A 27,208-nucleotide genomic window follows, 5' to 3' on the forward strand; every position below is an offset into this window, starting at 1 on the left:
TCCCGGGGTCGGTGGGGCCGCCCTGTGCGGCTGGGCAGCGCCTGCAGGGGCTCTCGCCGGGGGAGCGGTCCTGTGGCCGGGGAGCGACTCTTGGCCTGGGGTGGCGCGGTCACCGAGCAGCCTGGAGTCGAGGGCAGGCTCGGGTGGAGTCCATGGGGAGGCGGGAGGCCTGCGGAGCGTTCGCGGGCAGGATTCACAGGCGTGTGAGAGGAGAAACCAGCAGAGTGGGGAAGGAGCGCGGCAGCAGCCTGAGAGCACTGCAGGCCGTGCTTCTCCAGCAGTTGCACTGTCCGTACGTGGTTGCTCTGTTAGTTCCTGGCATCGGTGTCAGGTCTTCCTTACGGGCTCAAAGTGTTTCAGACGATTCAAAAGCTCATTTAATTGTGTTGTGCACTTTAGGTGAGGCAAACTGCGCTGTGAAATTGGCTACTACTGTTCTGGAAAGCAACTTGGGGAATTGGTTGGGGGGAATTGTCAGCGTTTATTAAATAAAAGTTAAAAGAAACTCAAATAGTGATTTATTAATTTCCAAACCATCTAGTTTTGACACATTCATGAACACAGATTCACAGATGATATTAAGGCTTATAGTTTCTCAGGTAACTTCCTGAGGTTATCTCTGCTGAGGAGGCATTCCATAGGCACATATTGTTGGATTTTGTACTATTTTTTTTCTAACTCATGAGAAATTAGATAGCACTCTGGACTACCTGAAGTATCACAAAACAAAATGCAGACATTTATGAATATCAGGATCCTGAAAGAACCATACTGTTTAATATTTACATGTAGTTTTTCACAATGATATAAGCAGGCAAAACAGATGCGTAGCTTTGTTAATAAGGAGTAATTCCTCTTTTAGAATACCTGTTTGAAGTGAATAGGGCTAATTCACATGATTTCTCAAAAAGGGGATTAGATCTTTTTATATGAAAAGTGCATTTTAAGTAAAATGAGGCAACTATCTTTTGAGCTAGAAAGACTCTTCTGTTTAATGGAAAGACATTGAGGTGGAAAGCTTATTGCCACTAATAAAAAACAATCACCCTCAAATATTTTATTGTATACGATGTACACCAAGGTATTTGGGGTATTTTTTGCTTTGTTTTTAAAACAAAACCATGTAATGATTTACTTCTGCTCAGAAGTAGTTAATTGAACAGTGAAATTAATTTATTATCATAATTTTATCATTATATATTTGAATTAGGAACAAGAAAAACACTTCTTTGTATGGGGCACTGTGGAGAGCTTATCATTTAAAATCTTGTGAAGTGAGACTTTGTGTCAGGTGGGCACTGCAGAGGAAGGCAATAGAGGACCTGCAGCGTAAGAGTGAAGCAAGGTGCTGTTTCTTGGTGGGGCTGATACTGTGGCTGTCGCTGGGAGCTATGCTTTCTAGGTGAACCCTTGCCTCTGTTTTGACCTGATGCTGCAGAGGCAGCTGAATATCTGTGTCTGTCACAGGTCTGAACAAAAGCTTGCAGGGCTAAGTTGTCAGTGCTTGGGATACTTACAGACCCTATAACAGGAAGTATCATAGGGAAGTGCTGTGCAAGTTTTCCATGTGGAGTAAGAGTTTTGACATGAGTTCTGGAAGCTGAGTTTCAGAATAGTCCATGAATAACTCTTGATGAAGATGCCTTTTCTTATTTACTCCAGTTGCTGAAACAAACAGTAAATGAATAGGGATACTTCGTATCCAAAGTATTTCCTTATTTCTGTACTCATCTGACACTCACATTTACTCCTGCTTTTACATCTGCTCTGTTCATATGGAGATCATCTGGCCTTGATGCTGCTGAGAATTCTCTCTCTTTCCTCATGCCTGAATGTGGATAAAGACAGCAAATTCATTGCTGAACAAGTTGGTTTTACAGACTAGATAACCTTACTGTATTGGAAACTGGAAAAGAACATGTTTGCTTAAAATATACCACAGTGATGAAAAAGGGAATTTTCAGGTATGCTCTCTAAAGAAATAAAGAGCAAGCTAAGATTACCTTTCTCTTTGAAATACTTTAAACACCCCTTCCTCCATGCAAACAGTACTTAAATTATTGTGGTTTGCTGGTGGTTCAGTAAGCAAAATATTATTTGTAGTGTCTTTGTAGTAGGCTGCACAGATTGGGAATTTTAGTCACTGCTGTTAATATTCTTCTTGAAGCAGAAAACCACAACTAAGGGACTGAAATATGAAGAAAGAGAGGGGGATGGAAGAAATATGAAAAGCTAAAGCATACCTTTGTCCAAGGTTTTCATTTGTGCCTAACCTTCCCTGTCATTTCTACCCTTCTAATTCTTTCAGGATATGATAGAAAAATGTCTCCTCTGACTATAGAAAAGCACTCTCAAATTTCTGTGCCACTACTTGAAACACGGTGATGCTTTTAATGCAGACATTTTCCATGGCCTTAACTGCTCACAGGTCTGTACCAAACCAAAGTAGCCACTGTGAATACCTAGCAAGTACTGTTCATAAACAATTTTATAATGTTTGACCTTAAGAGTGACCTGAAGATTAATGGATATGTTGTATCAGTTTTAATGGGTCTCTTCTCCCTTGGATACACACATGTGACTCCCATTAGTCTTAATGGGAGTTGTATGTGTGCCTAGAGGTTAGACAAGATCTCTAAAGGTGCTGTTATGCTCTCTTGTATTAACGATCTCATAATTGCTGAGGTGCTGCACCTTTGCATTGAAAGCAAACTAATTAAATTGCTCTAGTACAAGTTGGTATACTAGCATACCTGGCACGTATGTGTGTTTTCCTGTGGGCCCCTTAGTACACAGAGATAGAAGCCAAATCGAATGCAGAATTTAAATTTTACATATTACTTGACTTTCTTTGTAATTGTTTTTTTGTAATCCAAAGTGAATTCATGAGTTTGATTGCTAAGAAAAATGATTGTGTGAATACAGAGGAAGAAACTGAATGTGGTGTTTTATTTTATCATGAAAGCATGTATTGAGAAAAAGGACTGAATTGATTCTTATTTTGATGTTCCAAATCATGCACTTTGAAAAAAGACAGTTAGGTCTAGAGGATTAACATGAAGCTTGATGTTGAATTTTAATTATGGCTTTGTTACTCATTTCTTCCAAGAGCCTTTAGACAAAGCACTTCACCTTTCTTTGATTTTCAGGTATGTAAAATAACTTCTTGCTTCTTAGTGTTGCAGAACATAAATTAATATCTGTTCTGTGCTTTGAAATTTTAAGATTGGTATGTTTTAACTGTATTCTTCTGGCATAATCATTGAAGTACAGAAGGAAAAAAAAATTATAGTAAGGCAGGCAGAATCTCTGGTGATGATGCAGATCTCTTGAGAGGAGTGATTCTGTTCCATAGTTTATGATGCATAAAACAGTGTATTGGTGATTAAAAATTTTTGGTATTTTATACATATAATCTATCTTTTGGGCCAGGTTTTTCAGTGAAAGCAATTGTACATAGGCAAATTGACATTTTATAGACATTTGACATTTTTATCAATCAAAATAACTATTCAAATTTGATAGTGAGTGTGGAAATTTGTGCACCCTATTCTATGACTGTCTCTGTACATTTGAAAATCAACCATGATGCAGTTTGCTTTGAAGATACAAATTCGGGGAAAGAATCAATCTTCATAATTGCATGCTGGAAGATAAGTGTTTATGTGCTAACCTTCACTTTTAAAATTAGCTTATTGTTTGCTTTTTTCAGATTAAGGTATTATATAAACTCAATCACAATTCAGTTTTACTATTTGGGAAGTAACAGACCCTGGGGTCTGTTTTGGGGTTTTTTGTTTTGATTTGTTGTGAGGTTTTTTTGATAATATAATTATTTTATTTTTGACCTTATTTGTTTCTTAGTTTCTAGTAGAAAGCAGCAAATATCTATTGAGACTGTGGTGGTAATGTCTTTAGCTCTGTAATTTAAAACACCTGGAAAAATCTTGTGACTGGTTTTGTAAATATATTTCTTTACATTTGACTCCAGTGTATAAAATATATGGATCAAAATTCTCTTCCTCATGTAAATTTCAAACATGAATTTCCTTGGAGTTTTTTAGTAATTTGTGATTAGCTCTCCAGTACTCTTTAAAGAAGAAATAGTTAATCTTATTATTGTTATATTTTGGGCTATGTAAAATATTTTTAAACAAAGTTGAAAGTTAAAACAAATCTTAGCTAATTTCAGTTTTATATGCTTGCTTATCCATAGAAAAGAATTAACAGGTCTATTTTGTAACCATGGGAAACTGAATTTCCAAGGTTTTATGTTTATATTTCTGTTTCTATTTACTTAGGATTCTTTGACCTAAATTCTCTTTTGATGACATACTGTAAACTTCCAGAAATAGGAGGTGTGTCCTATGTATTTTTACAGTATCAAAAACTTGCACTCTTATGAAGGAAGCTTCTTTTGGGGAAAAATAAACTCCAAGCTTTGCTATTATCGAAGGTCAATTTTCTAAGCAGAATAAGTAACAGCACCAAAAAAAACAATAGGTTTTGGTTTGTTGAGTTTTTGTTGTTTGGTTGGTTTTTTTTTTTCCAGAATTACTATGCATATATTATTTTGTCACTATAATTGTTAACTGAAAGTGAGTATTTTACTCTGTCCCTTATATTTTAAGGGTGATCAAATACTGGAGTAGGGTTTCTCAAGTAGGTTATGGAGTCTCCATCCAGTTAAAACTCAACTGGACACAGATGTTTACAACCTTGTTGCGGTGTGATTCCATTTAGTCAGTTGGTTTTATCAATGTTATTTAGCCTTTATGCTCCCCCATTTGTCCCCTCACAGTTGGTTTGATCTAAGCTGTTTACCCCAAAAGTTCCTGCCACTTGGCTCCCCAGTTATCTGTCAATCTTCTCACCTCTCTCTGTTTTCTCCTTATTTGGTTCCATCAATCTGAGTTTGTTCATACCTTTTTGGCTGTCAATCCTGTAACCACCCCCAGTTTCTTCAAGAAAGTTCTGTACCAATCACCCCAGTTTAGCTTTTCTATTTGTCCCCTTGACCTTGTGCCCACCCCGTTATATTATCATAGGTTGTTGTAATTGGTGTCATCCCTCTCTGGTTTACCCTCATTGGGCGAGACAGGTTTTCACCCCTGTCTGCCCACCCCCTTTTTGAGTTGCTGTAATCTTTGATTTCTTTGGCATTTGTTCCTGCACCCACTCAGAGGGTGCCTTGTTCTTGCCCCATCTGGGGAAAATAAAGACTCTGTGGGCTCGCAGACAAGTGTCCTTCTCTCATCCCTTCACCTCCTCTGAGCGTGTGGAACTACCGAAGCTGCACAACCCACTCAGCAGCACTCAGCACCACCAGGCTGGCAGATGCCATTCCCCTGGGGTGCCTTTCTCGTGGTGGCCACCCGGCCTCACACGGGCAGTGCCAGCCGGCTCATCCCATCTGCCCGAGGTCGTGGCACGTAGCCATTGCACAACCTGCTTTCAGTCAGGAGCTGGACAAGACCTCAGCCATTCCATGATTCTATAAATTGTGTAGTTGACTTGTTGATACTTTTTAATTGTATACCAGCTTTCAAATACCAGTTCAGATATTTCAAATGATAATTGAGATAGGGATAAAAACTACTCAGTCTTGAATTAAAAAGTACATAAACTCAAGCAGTTAACATAACATTACTGACCTCATGAAATGAGACACTAACACTTGAATATATAAAATGTGCTGTGCATAGTTTTTTCAGAATGGACAGTATGCAGTACCAGTATACAAGCTGCCTATTTTTTTAGCCTCCTTTGAGATGCTACCTAAGTAAATACTGCTGTAAATATTAATTGGGTTAATGATACATGATTACTTTTTATATGTGAATTCCTGATTGTCTTAGAAACTGCTTTTGTATTAAGCATTCACAGTTCTGACATGAATGAAATAGTAAGACCTTGTAAGAGTCTTTATGTTAAATTTTAAATTAATCATGGAAATATTAATTTTTTTATTGGAAAACTAACATGTTGAAGCTAAGAACAAAAGTAAGGTATTAGGAGTTTTTGAATTATGGACTGATTTTGAGAATTACTATCACTGATTATGGCTATGGAAAAGGTGTGATATGTTGCATATGCCCAAATAATTTTTAGGATGCTTATAAATCACTCTAGATTAATGATTCCTGTATGAAATTAAAAAAAAAAAATAAAAAAATATAAGTCAAAAACCTATTTTTGCTTTTGGTAACTTGTACTTTTACTACATTTATTTTCAGACTTCAGAGATGGGAGAAATGGGCTGGTTAAATTTGTTAGCGATCTATGGAAAGATTGATTTGATATGCTTTCCCAGGCTTATGTTGAACCAAGGTAGGAAATTTAGTAACTTAGAAGAAAAATGGTAGATGTCAGGATGTGCATGGAAATAAGTTAAAAAGCACCAGAGCTTGTCTTATTTTGTATTTTTAAACAATAAAATTTAAATTTCACTGTGCTTTTTATTTTTGTTCATTTTTCCTATGGGACAAGGAACAGAGTCCAGCTTTGCATTCTTTTGTGGGTGAATATTGTGTCCCATTCAGTTCATTCTGCAGCTAATGTCACATAAAAATGCTGAAGAACTTCAGAGCTTTTTAACTCCATTTTCATAAAACACATAGCTGAGGTAAAGGGACTAATCTTATTCTAAATGAAGGTGAGTGATGGATAAACAAGAGTATTTCTTGGGTTTTGTGGGGTCCATAGTAAATATAATTTCATCACTCTTATACAAACTTTTCAAATTATTATTTAAAATTAGAGATTATCACCAAACACTTCTTTGGAACATATTGGAAGAAAAATTTAAATTGACTGTATTGACTGACCACTTATATTGAATTGACTATTTATGTATGCAAAATAATCTGTGTTCTGCGGATGTCTAAAAGCAGAAGCAGAAGTAGATTTTAGAGGAAACCTGCATTATATTCTGGTATCAACAGCAACTTAGATCACTTTGGTATCACATAAATATAATGTTTTAAAGCCTCGACCAATTTAAAAATCAAATTCATGCTAGATTTGTATAGAACAACACATTTGACTGACAGAAAACGCTGTTATAGATGGATGTGATGTTCTATCCTTGTATAACAAGGGTTTTGACTGACAGTTTAACAATAGTACACTTTCCACCCCATATATTCTAAATGATTATTATTACAATACAAAACATTTTTGCTCTTGCTGTATATAGATAACATGTACACTTTTTGTGTAATAACATTCAAGAAGAGAGGGTTTCTTTTATGTCTTAAAGATGATGACAATTAATGAAGGCTCCATCTGACACTTATAACCAATGTCAAGGCTTGCTATTGTGGTGCATGGTAATGTAAAAACTATCAGGGTACTTAGCTCCTGGTGAAGGATCAGCATAACTCTTGACACATGCTATATGGTGGATGAAATAAATCTCCTCGGAGAGCAATAGAAATATTGCTTGAACTGAAGACTACCCTTTCTCTTTTATAATCCCTCTTTTCAGCTTTGCAGTTCTTTGCATCACTGTAAAATGCGGTTTTAATCTAGAAAGTAACTGTGTTAAATGGTACCTATTAATGCAACAAATATGTTTTCTGTGCTTTGCAGTCAACATTTCTCTAAAATTATATTTAAGATTCTTCTTCAGAACAATAGCTAGAGATAAGAAAGGCATATTTTCTTATTTTTTCTTATTTGGATCTCGTTCATTTTGGGAAGACTATCTAATATTTATCCTTTTCATTTGGAAATACTAGTTTTGAATTCTTGGCATCCTTTTGCATCACTTTACACAGGTGTCTCCTATTTTGTGTCAGTTTTCACAAGAGCAGGGACAGTATCATGTTTCTGCATTATATTTGATGATAATAAAAATATTATTGAAGTCTAAATTTCTCTGTAAACTTCAGTTTAGTGTTCCATGCAACTAAGGAAGATGGTATACTCTTTTATGAACTTCCCAACAATGAAAAATAGAGAAAGAATTGAATGGAAAAAAATGGGGTCACATTGATCAAAACACATCTACTTCTTATCTTTTTTATTATCTAGATAAGGAAAACATGATAAATACAAAGATTGCTTTTACAATATCGATTTCTTGTTTAAATTGGCTTACTGTTAAAGATATTTTTCTTAAAGGACTTTGTATTTGGTAAGGAATTAGATTATTTGTTTCACCTCATTATGTATGATCAGTGGGATCTTGGTATCTCACATTTATTCAACAAGATTTTATTTTTCTGTAGAAGGACAAATTCAGTGTATGTTTTATCGAGCAATAGAATTATTTATTGGCTTGGGACAGTGATGATGATATTTCCTGCAAAGCACTAAAAAGATCTTTAAAGAATATTTGCCCCATTACTGGTGGTGCCATTTCAACTCTTTGTCAGTTTTAGATGTAATATCAGTACTTCTCTAGCAGTGACTTATGACTTGAAGGAAAGGATAAAAGTAATTTGGGATATAATATTATCCAGTTAGAAAACAATCCTTCAGAAAAAATGTAGTTTTATCAGTATAGACTGCTAGATTTTAAAGTGAAGCCAACTAAAAAAAAAAATACATGATGTGGAATTATATTGATCTTCACATAGTTCATTATGATAACACAGACATCTGGTATTTAATTTGAGAGAGAACTAATGATATTTATCTATACTGGGGCCAACTTGTAGAGGTTGTTAAACGCCATGCTTTGCTGACCGCTGGTGATGTTTGAGTTTGCGAACTCAGTCCGAGTTCCAGTTTCTGAGCAGGATGTGTTATATTGGTACAGAATTTCCCTCTACCTCCTCTCAGCTGGCAACATCTGTTTAACACAGCTTTTCTTTCCCTAACATCATACCAACCTTTGTGTCCTGATTTTGCTTATTGTCCTTCATGAGTAAATACAGGTCTAAAAGTTTCTTATCTTAGTTTCTTCCTCTTCTGATGATTTTTTTCCCTCTGACCTTTTGTATCATTGTTCCAATAGCAGTTGTCTGTCTAATCTGCCTAATTGTCTTTGGTATTCCTTGCCTCTTTTATGCTTCTCTCATCTATGAACTCTCAGTACTCAATTACTGAAGGAACAAAAGGCACAGAAGGAAATGTTCCCTTGCTGTCTCTTCTTGTCTTTGGCATTGTAACAGCCTGGAACAGAGGCAACTACAAAAGGCCTCTGTTAGCTCCTTCATCTCCAGCTTGAGTACTCAGAAGGGATTTTTTTTTTTTTATATACTTTTGCTTTTGGAAGGAACTTTTTGCTGAGCATATGCAAAACATAATTTATAAAGATTCACAGCTTGTCCAAAGGTGGGAGAATTTTTGCAGGGTTCGTGAATGCACTGTATTGAGATAGTTAATCCCATAACAGCCTATTTTAAACTTCTGTGTTAAATCATGATGAGGTTTACTGTTTTAAGCAAAACACTTTCTCACTTTTGATAAGGACAAAGCATTTTCTTTCTGCTTTATTTTTAAGTAAATGAAATATTTTTCTTGTTTTTCATATGTGTAATTCTTTCCTTTCTTTAACAAAAACAAGAAGTGTAGTCTCACATGAGCATAGGAACATGCCAAAAAGCAAGGATTTATTATTTGGGAAGCTGAAGTATTAGGTTTTAGAATAAGTTAAAGTCTGATATCTTTAACCATTTACTGTGCCATGAACACTACTTACAAATATGTCTTAGAGAAACATACATATTCGTCATGTTACCTTATTTTTCTAATTAAAAGGAAAAAAATTAATCTCCTATGCAGAGACATTTCCTCTCAGAATAAAGACCTGATTCTGGAGTCTCATAGATATTTAATTTGCAAGATAGTGTAATGAAAATATGTTAATAGCTTTTTCAACAAGTTAATAGCTTTCAAGTTCATACTAATTAGTTTGTTAAAATGTTCTATTCATAAGATACTTTCTTTTTTCCCCCAGTAAAAGGTAAGAATGTAACACAGTCTTATAAGGAGTATCTTGCCAATAGTAAGGGTAAAATCAGGAGTATCAAAATTGCTAGGAAAAAAATAATTGGAAATGAGTCTTGAAGGAAGATGCCATAATTGTCATCAAAGATAACTTTCTGACATTTTTAGAGTGAAATCTTAGAGAGTGTAGGAGTGGATCTTGCAGAGTTCAGTAAGCTTTCTTGGGAACAAAGATGTGAAATAGACTTCTCATGGTGTCATGCCTGGTCCCAGTGTCCTGCATTCCTGACTAACACTGGCAGTTGCAGGAAGGGTGAGTAGTACCCTATTGTCTACCCATCCTTGGTGGCCAGAGCACCATGAAATTAAAGCATACATCTTCACATTGACAAGATAACCCATAGCTCTCCTTTTCTATATTATTTCTCTGTTGTTAGAGTAGTGTAATACTTTGCTCAAAAATAATGAATTAATTTTCTTTTACCTTTTTTTTGATTTGTGGGTGGGGGCAGGGAGTGAGTATTGTATAGCTCCTCTATCCTGACACTATAAAATCCAGCTTTTTGCTACCTTCCCCTTTCTTTGGTATCTTTTAATAGTACACTTAGATTTCCTTAGAGCTTTCTAAACCAGCACTACTTATATCCTTATATATTCACTCTGAAATACTTTGAATCTTTCTGCATTTGTTTATATCTTTCTCATGTTTTTTGAAACATACGCTTGTAGTACCCTCAGTTTCATTTTGCTTCTTTTGGCTGGACAAAAGGCTCGTACTTATTCCAAAGAATGGATGTGCTGAATGAGCTGCTGGTTATTGTCAAAGTGAACAACATGTAGTCTGCCTGTTCTACCATCAGGGAATTAATAGAGATTATTCTTACTTTTCTATCTCCTGGTCCTTCCCATTTACTGACTACCACAACAGCTGTAATGTCTTTGTGAACTCACATTCTCAAATTTAGTAGAACTAAGTCATTGTAATAAAGTTTAAGGTATTACAGTCATAAGACAATCTGGAATTGGGGAGTTTTACTTGAGGTAATTTACTGTGAACAAACATAAATTTCTTATAGCTCTGTTGAGAGTTAATAATAAGAAAATGACAAGCAAGTAGACACACACTTATATGAACAACTGATCCTCCCTCTGGCCTGGCCTAATCAGGTACAGAAGATTCCTAAAACACCTGGATGACAACTTCATGGTGCAGGTACCAAGACAGCCAACCTGAAGAGATGCCTCCTTGATTTCTTACCTGTTAACAGAGAGGGTCTCATGAGCCACGTAGAGATTGGTGGTGTCGTGGTTTGATGCTGGCACAATGCCAGCATCCCCATGAAAATACACTTTCCCAAATAAGTGCTGTGAGATGTGATCAGGAACAGAGCAGTCCAGGCCCAGCTTAGAAATAAAGGAAAAAGAACTTTATTAAACTACTACTTGTTGTGGTGTGGTTCCATTTAGTCAGTTGGTTTTATCAATGTTAGTTAGCCTTTATGCTCTCCCATTTGTCCCCTCACAGTTGGCTTGATCCAAGTTGTTTACCCCAAAAGTTCCTGCCACTTGGCTCCCCAGTTATCTGTCAATCTTCTCACCTCTCCCTGTTTTCTTCTTATTTGGTTCCATCAGCCAGAGTATGTTCATACCTTTTTGGCTGTCAATCCTGTAACCACCCCCAGTTTCTTCAAGAAAGTTCTGTATCAATCACCCAAGTTTAGCTTTTCTATTTGTCCCCTTGACCTTGTGCCCACCCCTGTTATGTTATCATAGGTTGTTGTAATTGGTGTCATCCCTCTCTGGTTTACCCTCATTGGGCGAGACAGGTTTTCACCCCTGTCTGCCCACCCCCTTTTTGAGTTGCAGTAATCTTTGATTTCTTTGGCATTTGTTCCTGCACCCACTCAGAGGGTGCCTTGTTCTTGCCCCATCTGGGGAAAATAAAGACTCTGTGGGCTCGCAGACAAGTGTCCTTCTCTCATCCCTTCACCTCCTCTGAGCGTGTGGAACTACCGAAGCTGCACAACCCACTGAGCAGCACTCAGCACCACCAGGCTGGCAGATGCCATTCCCCTGGGGTGCCTTTCTTGTGGTGGCCACCCGGCCTCACACGGGCAGTGCCAGGCAGCTCATCCCATCTGCCCGAGGTCGTGGCACATAGCCGCTGCAACTACTATGATAAAAGACACTAAATCCAGATTGAAAACTTTCCAAAACATTCCTCCACCCCCCACCCCAACTCCAGCAAACCACAATGAGACACAATTTGGACCCTCAATCAAGTCATTCCCCTTTAGATAATCAGTCCATCAAGGGAGAGAGGAGTCTCTCTTGCACCACAGACCCCCCAGGAAACACAATTGCCACCTCTTGTGTTTCCATGTCACACATAGTGCTGCCTGGAGAAAATCTGCCAGTGTGACACTCTCCATGTTGCAGTGCTCTCACCACCATGCATGGACAGACTGCTCATAGGGCTCCTTTAGGGATGCTTTGCCAAGGACCAACAGGAACAACAGTTCAGTTTCTCATTTTGGGACAACAGTCTCCCCCATTTTCTTCCTCCCCTGAGGCCAAGGGTGGAAACAGAGATCTTCTTCTTCCTTAAGACAGAGGGCATCACCACAACCTCCTCAGCTTTCCTCTGTTCATTCCTGTGCTGGTAGTTGCTGAAGCAGGTCTCTTGGCTCACCATTGCATCCCCCTAAAATGCAGTCTCTATTGCAAGAGAAATTGGTTCAGTCTATGGCTAACAAGAAAAGTCCAGCCAAAAGCCACTTCATCATCTCCCCCCAACCTTCTTTTCCTAACATCTCAGGTCCCAGACTGTCTCTTTTCTCTTTCAAATCGAGAAGAAGTAATATTTAATAAAACTTTCACTTCCCAGGAAAGGGTTAAAAGTCTCAGACTCCCCAGACGGCTGAAATCTCGGCCCAGGACTCCAACTCCCATGGCTGGGCACATTCCACCTGCTTCTCCTTTTCCTTTGCTTGCAAATTTCCAGGTGCCTTCAGGCTCTCCATCTCTTTCCCTCTGGGTGGGGGCGGGGAACAAAGACATCTCAGATGTTCTCCACCCTTCCATCCGCAGGAGCTGGCCCAGCTCGGTTCCAGACCCTTTACCCCCTGGCCTGCCTCAGCCAGGCCACATGGCTTCCCCTCCCCCACCCAGCCCGGGCTAGGCAGGAGAGGTCTGCACTCTCTGATGATCAGACCCAAAGAGCAAGTTCTCCTAGGAATTCTTGCTTTTAACCCCTCTGGGTTCTCAGAGACGTGTCCAGCCTTTGGTGGTCACTCCAGGTGCCAATACTCAAACGTGACCACTGATTGGTTTGACCCTCTTCTTCCTGAGAAGATTCACTTCCATGTCAAGCCATGACAGGTGGCCATCTTGGCAGAGTGACCATGCAGTCACGTTTAAAATCTCTTTTGATGGTTGGAAAAGTGCCAACAAAACTTCAGCTTTGGACATGAGGAGAGCAGAGTTCAGGCTGCTCAGGAAAATAGTTAGTAAGGTCCCCTTGGAAGATGTTTATGCAGGTGCTGAAGTCCATCTTAAGGGCACAGGAATAGGCAATTCTAAAATGTCAGAAGTCAAGCAGACAAAGCAGAAGTCCAGATTGGCTAAGAAGGGCTCTTTTGGAGTTAAGGTAGAAAAGGAAGGCATATACCCTGTGGAAGCAAGGTCAAGTGACATGGGAAGAATGCAGAGATATTGATTGACACTAGGGAGAAAATTTGTGTGACCGAACCTCAATTGGAGTTGAAGCTAGTCAGAAATGTGAGGAACAGTCAAAACAGTTTTTAAAATACATTAATGGCACACATCAGTGCAGAAATTACATGGGCACATTAGAGGATGAGGATGGTCACCCCAGGAACTTGGATATAGACAAGGTGCTTTATTATCCTCTGTCTTCAACACTAGTGATGGACTAAAAGGATTCCAGTACCCTGAGTTGGAGGACCATGATGAGAAGGATAAACTCCCAGTTGACCCTGACATTGTAAGGGATCTGCTGTTCTAGCTGGATCCCTATAAATCTATAATGCATTATGGGATTTATCTGACATTAGCTACAGACCTGGCTGATGTCATCATGAGGCCTCTCCTGATGATTTTTGAATGGTCTTAGGATTCTGGAGAGGTCCCAGTTGACTGGAATCTGGTCAACATTGTCCCTGTTTTCAAAAAGGGCAAGAAAAACAATGCTGGAAACTACAGGCCTCTTAGTCTGAAGACTCACTTCAATGTCTGGTAAGGTTATACAGAAGATTTTTCTGGCAGGTATTGCACAACACCTGAAAGGCATTGCAGTCATTGGTCATAGCCAACATGGGTTCATGAGGGGAAGGTCCTTCTTTTCAAACCTGATTTCCTTTTATGACAAGGTAACCCACACAGCTGATCAATGGAAGCCAATTGATGTAATCTTTTTGTGTTTATGTAAACCTTTCGATGCATCTGTCACAGGATCCTTCTGGATGAAATGTCCAGCCCACAGCTGGATAAACACATCATGGGATGGGTGAGCAGCTGGCTCATGAAGTCAGGCACACAAAGGGTTACAGTGAATGGGAATACATCAGACTGACCTGTCACTGGTGGGGTTCTGCAGGCTCCGTCCTCAACCCTGTGCTCTTCCAAGTCTTTATAAATGATTCAGACACAGGACTGGAAGAGATGCTGAGCGAGTTCACAGGTGATACAAAACTGCAAGGAGCTGCTGACTCCCCCGAAGCCAGAGAGGCCCTGCAGAGAGACCTTGACAAATCAGAGGGCTGGGCAATCACCAACTGTATGGAGTTCAACAAAGGAAAGTGCTGGATTCTTCACCTGGGATGGGGCAACCCTGGATGGATGTGCAGACTGGGAATTGAGATGCTGGAGAGAAGTGCTGTGGAAAGAGAATCTGGTGGTCCTGGTTGTTGGCAAGTTGAACATGAGTCAGCAGTGCCCTGGCAGCCAGGAGGGCCAAGCATGTCCTGGGGTGAATCAGGCACAGCATGGCCAGCTGGGCAAGGGAGGGGATTGTCCCACTCTGCTCTGCACTGGAGTGGCCTCACCTTGAGTGCTGGGGGCAGTTTTGGGCACCACAATATAAAAAAAGACATTAAGCTATTAGAGAGAGTGTCCAAAGGGGGGGCAATAAAAATGAAGTGCCTTGAGGGGAAGCCAGATGAGAAGCAGCATTTGAGGTCCTGTCTTTCTTATGTTTTTAATTAGTGGTTCTTCTTTCTTATGGAACAGCTGTTATAATTCTGAACTACGTCATTATCTGTCCTTCTTTGGAAAAAAAGTTTAAGACTTACATTGGTTCAGAGTTTCTAGGAATATGAAGTTCTGATCAACATGTGAATTTTCTTGTTAAAATTCCAGCTTTTTGTTAATTCAGACTTCTCTCAAATTGCCTACTTTATTGTGACTAATGTAACACTTCAGAAAAACTCCTCTGTCTGAACTGAGTGTCTCATTTTTACATTGGTTATAATTGGCTATGTCATTTTGCTTTTATATTTTTATCCTGATAGTATTTTTAGTTTGTTCCAGAAAATTATTTTATGGTTCCATACATTTTGGAGTATATGTTTTCCCCCTGTTGGTCCTTATAAGGTTTCAGCATTTTTTCAGTCATTTAGTCTTTAAGCTTAACTCTGTGTAGTTATTACTTTCATGTGAAATCTGGTTTGGTCAAGCACAATACTGTTTTAGCTCACTTGTAGGAAGTTTATAAAAGCCAGCATGGTATAGGACCTCGAGTTTTAAAATATTGATATAAAAATTAATCATTATATATTTGAAACTATGTTGGTGCTTTGCAAAGGAGACAAAATCCTGCTCACACGGGGAAAAGAATGGAGCTGTAAAAAATGATAAATATTGTATTTTCACTGTGAGTTAGAAAAATAATTTGACTTCTTCCAGTCTTGGTGACAGTCATGAGTTTATGGAAGGAGTTGAATAAGGCAAAGAAGTTTGTATAGCAAACATGGTTAGAGTTGTACAAGGAGCTAAAATTTGTCTTGGTAACCATCCAAAAGCTATACTGTAACGGAAACCACGTTGTTAGTGTGTTACAGAACCTTTAACCTGTAGTTCAGTCTAAACTTTTAATAAAAGTATGAAACCTTTCCCTTTTCCTCAGCTGTTCCTTGGAGCTACATTTTAAATATTTTCATTCTGTTTAGCTGAGTTTTTTTTCAGCACATATTAACTTACATAGTCATGCTTATTATGACAATTAGTAAGAAAGGAGTGATGAAATAATGTTGAAAGATTAGGAACAAATAAGAATATTAAATCATGGTAAATGCCAAAATTTTGAATGACTTTTAAAATTATTTTTTTCTTTTGTTTTCAGTTTGTTTGTGAGTAAGAATATTTAAAGTCTGTATAAATGACCTAAATGATCAAAATACAATTTTGCTTCAAACAGCTGAATATTTTGCAAGAATATGATGATGAAATTGCTCAGTCTAATGATTTATTTTGAAACTAGACTAGATAGCTAATGTAAGATCATTTTTCCAGCTTTATGGTCATTCTTTTTCAGTCTTTCTGCCTCTGTGTTCGATATGTATGTTTGCCCATGCATTCTTCCATAAGCTTAGGTTTATTGTTTCTCCAAAATATTTACTAAATTGGATTAATATTACCACCATGACTGAGATAAATTAGAATGCTAATTTGTCTAAAAAAGTTTATGAAGAGAGTTAAGTAAAACTTACAACAATATAGAGATAGAGGAGGTTTCTGGGGGTAGCATCATTCATCTGGTAGAAAGCTGAGCAGTTTGATGCATGTTAGGTGAAGTTCGGCAGATTTAGATAAGAATTTTATACTCAGGGTACTTAACCAGTGGAACAAATGGTTTAGGAATATGATAAGCTCTTTAGAGTTTGAAGTCCTTTAAATAGGAACTGGAAGTCATTCAGTACAATAAACTTTTCCTTTAGTAGGATTTTATAGATTTAATTTGGAATTATATAATTGTGTTGTCTGCATTATTCAAGAGGTCAGCATAAATGGTCATGATAATTTTCATAGCCTTAGGTTCTCTAAATCTACAATTTGACCTCTTAGCTATGTGAGAAAGAGCAAAATAATTATCAAGGCAAGTAAAGAAAGAGCACAGTAGACCTGAACATGAATGATACTGTGTCAGAAGACCTGTCATTCATTTCTTAGATAGCTGCTCAGAATGATATTCCATAGGTATGGCACTCAGCTAATGGGAGGAAGATACTGAAAATAGGACCTGTGAGGGGATTTTAAAAGCATATCTGCAACTTGCAGTGCAAGCCTATTCACAGTGTGCTACTAATGAAGTTATTAGGACTGAAACTACTGCTTCTATATATTATTTTAATATGGCATGTAAATATATTAGCTGATGATGTAGTGTTAATTTGGTTGTCTCTAATGTGAACATCGTATTGCATGGCCTTACTGTGCCCTTGGAGTTGCAGTTGACTTTGTTGGAAAGATTTTATGTTTTAGGAATTTCTCCTTTTCCTGCAAGGAAGAAACTTCAATTAAATATATCATGCATTTTGTTTTATTTTGGAGCAACTATAGCACTTTTCTAGGGAATTCTTGCTTTTAACTCGAGTTTGTTAGTTTAGTTTGATAATGGATTTTGTGCATCTATTGCATCTATATTGTCTCTGACAGACAAATTCATTTTTACTGACAGTCAAGGCAATAAAAAAGAGTAACCAGCTAATATGCTAACATGCTAATATGACTCTGCCTCTCATATTTTGACTTGTGCGCAGTTGGTAGATGTATATACTACCAGTATAGTTCATTATATTTGGTTTATCTTTATAGAGGTAAATGGATTGTAAGATTGGAAGGTGAAAATGTTAGGTGACCACTCCAGCATCCCTTTAGCTCCTTCAGTATGTCTTTCTTCAATAAGAAAGCAAAGTACCTGAGATGCAGGTGGAAAGATGTTTGATTCATCCTTCATTTACAGTCTGAGCATGTCTGCTTTCATCAGGGCATTCCCATGGTGTAGTGAATCCTTTCCCTTGTTTCCTGTGAATAAGTATACAAAAATGACCACCTTACTGAAAGGTGGGAAACCTGGTCTGTAAATTCACAGTGCATCAACAAGAATGTAAGATGGGAGTGTGGAGTAAGAGAAAATAAGTTGGTGCTAAGTTCTGGTGTCAGCCATCTGAACCCTGGAAGAAGAAGCAGCTGTAAGTTGCAAGAAGCAACCTTTTTTCCAACAACGACTGCCTCCTCATGGGGAGACAGCAAGAGTTGATAGACATCCAGGTCTTGCAGCATCTCAACGATGTTTACACATGCAAAAAGCAAAATGTGAATATGGGATAACAGATGTTTTTAGAAAAGTCTTCTAAAAAAAAAAAAAAAGGAAAAAAAGTCTTGACTTGCATTTGCATAAGGGTACCAATACCCAATACTTACCACTACCTCATTTAATTGTCATATGGCTTCCTCAAATAAAATATTCAAAATGAAGAGCTAAAACCACAATAATCTATAAAACTAACTGAAATACCATAAACAGGCAAATTGTTCTCCATCTGAAGCAATTTTCATTGTGCTTATAAATTACTAGATAGAGTATGCTATCCAAGTGCCATATCATTTGTTAGAGTTTTCTTTAGCTCTAGCTGTGTGTTGTGTAAATTTTAGCTGAACTGACAAGTAGTGTATCACTCCTGGGCATGTCTGATGTTTCTACCCTGAGACCATTTTCTAGAATTATCGGAGGTAGCTTTGCCAGCTATCCTGGTAGAGTGATGGATTTACAAAGGCAATACCCCGCATAAGCAAACAGCTTGTCCATTTCAGCCCTGAAGGCTAAAAAACTTAAAATCTAAAAAATGTTGAAAAAATTAAAAATTGAAACATTCTTTTAGGTCCCTTCATTTAAAGGACAAGTAGCTTAAAAATTTGTATGTAAAAAATTAATTCAAAATTTAAATTAATTATAAATTTGCTACTTATATAAACAACATATATATATTCATAATCTATATATCTTGTTATTTCTGTGATTTATACTTGGAATTCAGTATATATATGAGATACCATAAGAGATTGTGTTCCTTTCTATGAAGCAAAATCAAGAGTGGAAAATAAGGTACTATACAAAATGGTATTTTTATTCTTTAGTGTCAAAACAAGATGTGACTAGTTTATTTCAATATTTGGTTTGAACATGGCAACATTTGTTGTTCTTCCTACTATGTTAAAAATAAGATAATTTTCATCCTGTGCATACAAAGCTGCAGACTTTCTGTTGCATGTTGCTGTATGTTATGAGTAGTAATTTTTTGGGTTTATTTTCTACATCTTTTGTAAGCCATGATTGCCATATTGCATGACGCTTCTTGCAGAATGTATCCTGGAGCACATAATTGACATCATGCAGTAATATGGAATAAGTGCTTTTAAAGACCAAGATAACATCCCAGTTATTTTGCTTTCTTTTAACCTTCACAGGTGGTAAATAGAAAAGATAAATTAAATAGTTAATTTTGGGTTTTCATTTTTGTTCAATTTTAGTCTATTCTGTATTTTTACAGCAATTTGGTTTAGTAAACTTTTTTTTTTTTTGGATGTAGATTATAATAGCTTTTCTTCCCGTATTGCTTTTCTTTTAAGACAATCACAAGATTTATTTTAGGAGTTCTAGTGTTTCTCTGTTTCAAACAAGGTGCTACACTTAACCTGATTGTGCACCTCTTTTGTAAATTTTTTAATATGAACTTGAGATTTTCTTCAGTATTTTTTCACTTGTCACATATCTCATGTTTTTGATACATTTTTTAAGCTTCCAAAGGGATGTAGAAAGTATTTTTTATCCATTTTGCTTAGATATAAATAATAAATATGTAATTAAATTTAATATTTTAGTTTTGTAGTTAAATATGCAACACTGTTTAGAAAACATAGTTTTTTTATTTTGCTTTACATTGTATGAGAAAGCTATGTAACATTAATTTATAATAGCAATGAAAAAAGTGTGTATTGAGATGAGAGAATAAGTTTAGAGATTAGATATTAGGAAGAAATTCTCTGCTGTGTGGGTGGTGAGGTCAAGACCAGGCTGGATGGGGCTTGCAGCAACCTGGTCTAGTGGAAGGTGTCATTGCCCATGGCAGAGGATTTGGAGCTACATTATCTTGAAGGTCCCTTCCAACTGTCAGAGAGAGAAATGTTTTGATTTATGGCTTAAACATTTTTATGAGACTTTTGCCTATTATAGCAAAACTGTGTAAATAATGCTGCCCCATGGAAGTGCAACATGAATGGGCCTCCTGGCTGAAACTCTGCACTGAGTCAAACTGCCTAAGGCTATTCGAGATAGGTAAAAGGGGACACCATTGTTCAAAGGATTTCTGTTCTGGAAAGTAATGGATAAGGCTGGGAGAGCATTGGAAGAGCCAAGCCCAGCAGCTTCAGGGTGGAAGCCATGGCTCCAGACTTATCCATTGCCAGGTTTGCAGAGAATCTCCCCCCAGCCCAGGGTGGAAGAGGAGAGGTTTTGGGTGTGTAGCCTCTGATGAGAGGCAGTGAATGCCCATCCTCCCTCACATAAACCGGCTCAGCTGCAGGTCCCCCCACTGTGGGAAAGGCACATGTACAGGACATTAACATGAGTGACAGGTGAGGAGATGTCATGGTCTATTAAAGGCCCCCAAAAAGGTACCTCAGACCCTGCACCGAGCACTGCACATGATGCAAAATGATACAACTGACTTGAAGTCTTGTAAAAAAATAATGTCAAATTTGCACCTCCTCAGGGGAGGTACCTGGGCATTACCACCTGGCCCAAATGAATATTAATCCATTGGATTCTGTATTTTTTGGTGGGGAACCATCACCACCAAGAAGACCAGATGATGGGGATCAACAAGACATTATTGGGACCCATGGAGTGCTGGTATGTTTCTAGTTAATCTGTTTCCTGTCCTGTCTCCCAGCCCTCCATATTCTTTCTCCCTTTCTCCCTTCCTCCCTACATATCTTTTCGGGTCTATCTATGGATATTTTTATTCTGGAATAAACGTGGTCATGAATAAACTTCTAGTGATATAAATTCATGATTACATTATATAAACAATTTGAGGTACCTGCGCCATGTGCAAACTCCCATACACTGTGCCAAGAGGGAATTCAAGTTGGCTATGGTAATGGATTAATTCTCCCTGTGTGAATATAAAAAGAAGCAAAGTGAAAAACAATGTAAAAAGCATGTTAACATTGCTATAAAAATTAAAAATCATCAAATATTTTTAAATTTTATTTTCTTTACAAAAAAAAATGAAGTTATTACTCAGTTGTACAGTACTTAATTGAATATTTTGAAAACTCTTCAAAGTAAAGCTTTCATATTTAGAAAACTGAAACCCTTCAAATCTATATATTTAATCTGGTATTAAATAAAATGTAGTTCAAAACAAGTAACATGCTAACTTTAAGGTGTTCTACATATGGCATGCTCCTTATGATAACAAAACAGCTATCATGGGACTAACAGTGCCCTTAAACTTTTAAAGCCCCTCCTCTGGTAAATAGCAAGGTGTGACTGCTGGTTGTCTCAGTTCTGTAAACCTTCCTCTCTGTGTTGAGAGGTAGAAATATAAGTGTTTCTCACACTTTGCAAACTCATGCTCAGAAGCACATTGATTTGTTAATGTGAAACCGAATGTATTTCTCCATTATGAAAACAGAATAGCCATCCCTGATCAAAGAACACTTTTTCTGATTTTTCCCAATTTAAGTAATACTGCAGATTATGAAGTTATAGAGAAGAACTTTGCGGGTAAAGTCTGTAATAATGAATGTCCTTCCTCTTCCTGGTGCTGCTTGCAGTACATAAATAAGATTTGTAAACACAGTCAAGATTGAGTGATGAGAATAAGCAAGAGGTAGATACTGCTTAAATTATTACTGTAGCTGACAGAAACTGTCATCAGTGTAAAGCTTGAGACAATGGGGTTAAGATTTTACAGAACTATTTTTCATCAGTTTCTGAGATGCGCAGTAGTTTGCAACAGGATTTAACAATGCTGATTTCACAAATCCCAGTCATACTAAAAGTGCAGAACACTGAGGTGAGCTGCAAACCATTTACCAGCTGTGCATACTCCCCTAATGGTGCCCTCTTACATTGTATGCACTAACACAGCTTGAGAACTGCTGGTGGGAGAGAAATTATATGGTTGGGCCTCAGAATTATATTTTAGTCCTTGTTGTTGATCTTGCTATGGACATTTTCATTCCTAAGTAGCATCTGCTCTGCTAGTCTTAAATGATGACTAAAAAAAAGTGGGAGCCTTGGAACCAAACCATTTGGCACTATAGTTATGTAGGGATTGCTTAATGTGTAGATTGAGGACATGAGACAATTGCAGAGTAATAGACATTACAGATGGAAAGAGACCTGTTAGGTCATCCAGTCTGTCTCCTTACAAATTCAGAACTATTCCCTACAGAACATTTTCCAACATTTTGTTCAGTTTGGTTTTAAATAACCTAAATGATGGAGATTCCACTGCTTCCCCTGGGATGCTTTTTGCTGCTTTGCTGGTCTTATTGCTAGTGTTTCATGATACTCAGACACAATCTTTTATCTACTTTTTAAAAATTATAATTATTATTGATACTCATTTTAAAATTAATTTCAAATTCTTTAATAATTACAAAAATCAGTCATATAAATATTATGTGTAATTGTTAGTATCCCAGTGGCTGTCTGTGATGTTACTTAATCCTCTGTATTGAAATTGTATTTTTAATTTTCAAATATTTTTCTTTACATGTCAATATTGCTGACTCTCTAATCACTTCCATTGGCCTTCTCAGTACACTTATTTACTTACACTTACTTAATCAGTGTGTGTGTGTGTGTGAACACACCTTCCAAGTGAACTTTTGTGATTTCCTGGTGACCAAATGAAATGTTAGGAAATATTTTGGGTGCATTGGTATGGACGTAAGTTTAGGGTTTCTTTATTCTTTCAAGGATTTCCAGTGACAGTGCAACAGAGGGAAGAAGGAGTAGGTCATGTGTGTACATTGGTGATATTCCTCTGTACAGCAATGTGGAATTAACTCCTGAATGCAGAAACTACTTGTTGCTGAATAGCTTCAGATATAATCTTTACAGTTATAACATTAAATGTAGATTGTCACTCTTGCAGATACCTACAAACTGATTTTTGTGGCATTAATTTGGGGGTCAAGTATTTCCTGATAGCTTTTTTCCCCACACTTTTTTTTGTAATGCCAGTGTAAAATATGATAAGTCTTGAAGGAGAGTAGCTGTGTTTTGTTTTCAAGCTTTGTACAGATAAGTGTTCATTATCTGCGAAGGTGATTAATTCACTAGGCTCCATTAGCAGTTTGATCAGTTGCTTTTAGATACTGCTGACTTGTCACTGATATTGAGAACTGTAGATGTTTTGGTGTGAAGCATCACTGGGGAGTAGTGGTCAGGCAAAACTGAGACTTACCAAGCCTTTTCCTACAAGTCACAAGAAAGAATGTATTTTCTTTCATTGCCAATCTGTTCAAACTAGAAAATCCTGGCATTTAACATCTAAAAATAAAAAAGACTGGAGGAATGAAGAATCCATCTCTGTCATCATGTTTTACATTCTGTTCTCACAAAACTGCTTTTCCAGAGTCTGCTCTGAAAGGATGGTGTTCCTTTGTAAACTACTTGTTTATTCATGCAGTTTGGCATTAGTTTCTCATGTTTCTTTCTGTTTGCAAATATGTTTGTGTTTTGCCTTAGTCAAGTTTGAGTTCCACATGATGAATTCATATTTGAATGCACTACAGCTGTTCCAGTGATGCTTTCTTATCTACTTTGTCTTCCGAAAACCATCTTCCTGATTTTCTTGTTGATCACATATATTCAGTTATTCCTAAATATATAAGCCTTCATGTTGTACCTTTAGATTTGTGTTGTAGGCATGAGTGACTTGATTTTACTTAGCTGTCTGATCTCAAACCCACGCAAAAAATGCAAGTTATAATGTGTTATTTGAAGCAGACCCACTTTCTGGTGTATTATATGTGCCAGAAATACACAATAGAATATGTAAAAAGAAATTAAAAGTCTAGGTCATGTTACTCTTGTTTGAAAGATAATAAAATAAAACCAAAGCAAACCCAAGAAACCTCACAAAAAAAAAAAAAGAAGAAAAAAAGAAAAAAAACCAAAAAACCAAAAATCCCCAAACCAAAGCAAACAAAAAACCAAACTAAAACCCAAACACAAACAAACAAGCCCAAAACCCAAACAAACAAAAAAACACCCCACCACCAAGAAAGCACTCTTAAATTCTAAGGTAAAATTTACAGAGGTGTGAATTGACTTGCCACCAACAGTTTCTCTTAACAACTGGGACATGAATAAAAGGTCCAGAGTGACACATTTATGAGAGCTGCCCTCAAATATATGTCCTAAGTTGGAAAAAACGTTTTCAAAAAATTTGAAAAATGAGCTTTTCACTCCTGTAACCAGTGACAGGACTCAAGGAAAGAGCATGAAGTTGAGTGAGGGGAGGCTTAGGTTAGGTATCAGGAAGAGGGTGACTGAACACTGGAAAAGGCTCCCTAGAGAAGTGGTCAGAGTATCCAGCCTAACAGAGTCCAAGAAGTTTTTGCACGATGCTCTCAGGCAGACGGTGTGACTCTTGCATAGGGCCAGAGATTTGAGTCAATAATTGATCCTTGTGGGTCCCTTCCAACCCTGCATATTCTATAATTCTAAGCATGATGCATTACTTTCTTATACTACAAGCTTTAAAAAGTCTTTCAAGATGCATCAGTCATGGCTGTCAATACTGCTTTGATCTATGGTTGCAGTTTTTCTTTGCAATTATGCCTTTTCCTGTTTGGACTCTCTAACTTCTTACATCCACTCTGTGTTCTTCCAAGTGAACTGCAAGCTGCCAGATTCGAATGTCAGGCATTTGCAGCAAGACCTCTCTGTCTGTCAGGTCTTATTTAATGGGGCAGAATTACTAGCTGTAATCATCCTTTTAGTCCTTAATTATGCTCAAGTGCAATTCTGTCTCAATGTTCCATGTCACGAAGAACCTGATTTGTGGTCCTGCATGAACTATGATCCTTCTTTATGGTGGTCTTGTGCTTTATCTAAGGATTGTGCTGGTTCAATCTCTTTCCAGTTTAACACAGTCATGTAAGTGTAGAATAGTAATGTCCAGTGCAAAATATTTGTGTCACACGTGTGGATTCTTATTCTTCATCTGCAGACACAGGTCTGCTGTAAACAGCAGGACTGTTTTCTGTAACAATAAGGAAAGTGATTTCTGGGTGTAATTTCATAGTTAGCTTAAAATATTGCTTGCTGTCCTTCCCATCTACACGGTAATACAGAGCACCTTTCTTTTCAGGCTAAAGGTCCAGGACAATGAAAATCAATATTGTTCATGTGGGCACAAGGTGGCTGCTACAGCAGAAGGACTTTCTGAAACCACTTCTAGAACATGAGTATTGTGGGTTTTTTTACGCAGACCATCTTTGATTGGTTTAATCTGCCATGTGCATATTTTCAGTGTGCCCCTTCCTACAGAGTTTATCCTTTTTGATTTTGAGAAAAACACCCAACCACCCAGCTAGCTATTATTTGCAGCAGGAGCCTCTGAATTCATGTAACTGTTCACTTTGCTTATTATTCTGTTGCAGGTTATATTCAGCTTTGTCCTCACAATTCTTCTGTGCCCCATTTAGACATGAGATGAAAACACTAATTATAAATTATGTGTAATTGCAAGGCAAGTAAAGCCAAGCATTATATGTTGTTTTGATGCCCCACAAATATATTGAGATTTGGGAAACTTATATGTGTTTGCTTTCCATAATATAATCTGAAGTCTTGGGCCCATGGAGCTAACATCCTTGACTATGCACATCAGCAAATACTAGGCATTTAGATGCTGTGGTTGTTGGGAGTCTTAGGGGGATTCCTGTGCTTGATTAAAAAAATAATCCATTTCTATGAAAATCACAGTCTCCATTCTTGGTATCAGGCACCTAAAATCTGTAGGCAGAAGACCTACTCATTGTTACACATGCCAAAATACTGCCCCAGATACTGGTGTCCTTCCTCCCCACCTTGGCTAATATATCCAGCACCCTTTGGATATTGCCTTTTTACTTATCTGAATTAAGGGTCAGAGGGAGAGAAAAGCTTCAAAATATTTCCTAAAGTATTTTTTTGTTTTTTACCTTTTTTGTCTAATGGAAAAGCATTAAAAGCTCTATATGAAAAAGTGTGAAATAACCTGGTATCTTGGTTGCAATTTACAGTCTACATCATGGAGACTGAAATGTACTTGAGCGTGGTTGCTAAACTCCATCCTCATAACATATGTTTAGTAGAAAAATTCTCAGGTATGTGGTGGTGCTATTTACATAATTTTGATTTTTTATCTCCTGTTGAAAATTGGTTATTAAGAACAGAAAATGTGCCAATAAGAGAGATTTGTATATATTTCCATCAAATTATCAACTTTCACATCTAACTGCCAAAATCCTTTTTTTACTAGGGAGAACTTTGTCAACACATCTTTTCTATAACTGTGCTGTTTACATCATTCATTGGTGATTTTAGTAAATCTTGGTTTCTTTTACCAAGGGTGGAAATTTTAGTAAATCTTGGTATCTTTTACCAAGGGTGGAACTTTATAGAGCTAGTTCTCAGCAGATAAATATATTTTTTCCCATAAAATATATTCCTTGTATGTACGCATTTATATTGAGAGACAAAAAGCATAAGAAATAATTTGACTTTTCACTATTCAACATGTAAATCTCTATAATTTTCTTCAGTGATGTTTACTGGATTTGAGAAGTATTTAGTGAATATTGAACACCAATAATATATGTCCTTTTGACCGATGGTGAACTGTAAGTGTTCTTTCTTAGTTAAAGCACTTCCACATTGGAAAGATTATGCATTCACAGTGTTTTAGATGTTAATTGTTTCTTACTGATAGATTTTTACAAGCAAAAGCAGAAATTTTGGTGATAATGGATACAAAAGGAAATTGACAGTGAAGATATCTTCACAGAATTTGAGTTGCTCTGGACAGCTATCAAGAAAATTACCACACAAAGTGAAATCTTAGTGTAGCCTTGGAGCATGTTAGTTTTGCCATGAGCAGCATTTGCAGAGGTTTTCAACATAAACACAGACAGATTAAAGTGCACCAGCACTGCCTTACTATCTGGGAAAGGCAGTATTCTTTCAAGAGAGCTTGACTGAAGTGATAGAAATTGC

At 37.3% G+C, this 27,208-nt stretch overlaps 1 long non-coding RNA gene across 2 annotated transcripts in view; it reads right to left on the reverse strand.

Moving 5' to 3' along the window:
* Positions 1 to 9,562: 9,562 nt before the first annotated feature.
* LOC115493927 (uncharacterized) overlaps positions 9,563 to 27,208 on the reverse strand; it is a 39,185-nt gene continuing 21,539 nt past the window's right edge. The window contains exons 2-4 of one of the 2 annotated variants that reach the window (XR_012054187.1): positions 21,021 to 21,095; positions 14,496 to 17,943; positions 9,563 to 13,571 (exon numbers count right to left, since the gene is read on the reverse strand). This is a non-coding gene — a long non-coding RNA (uncharacterized lncRNA). Of the gene's footprint in view, positions 17,944 to 21,020; positions 21,096 to 27,208 lie in introns of both variants that reach the window. The other variant, XR_003958930.4, reaches the window with a different exon arrangement.

The sequence above is a fragment of the Taeniopygia guttata genome, chromosome 2 (genome assembly GCF_048771995.1).
Source record: "Taeniopygia guttata chromosome 2, bTaeGut7.mat, whole genome shotgun sequence".
Classification (NCBI taxonomy): domain Eukaryota; kingdom Metazoa; phylum Chordata; class Aves; order Passeriformes; family Estrildidae; genus Taeniopygia; species Taeniopygia guttata.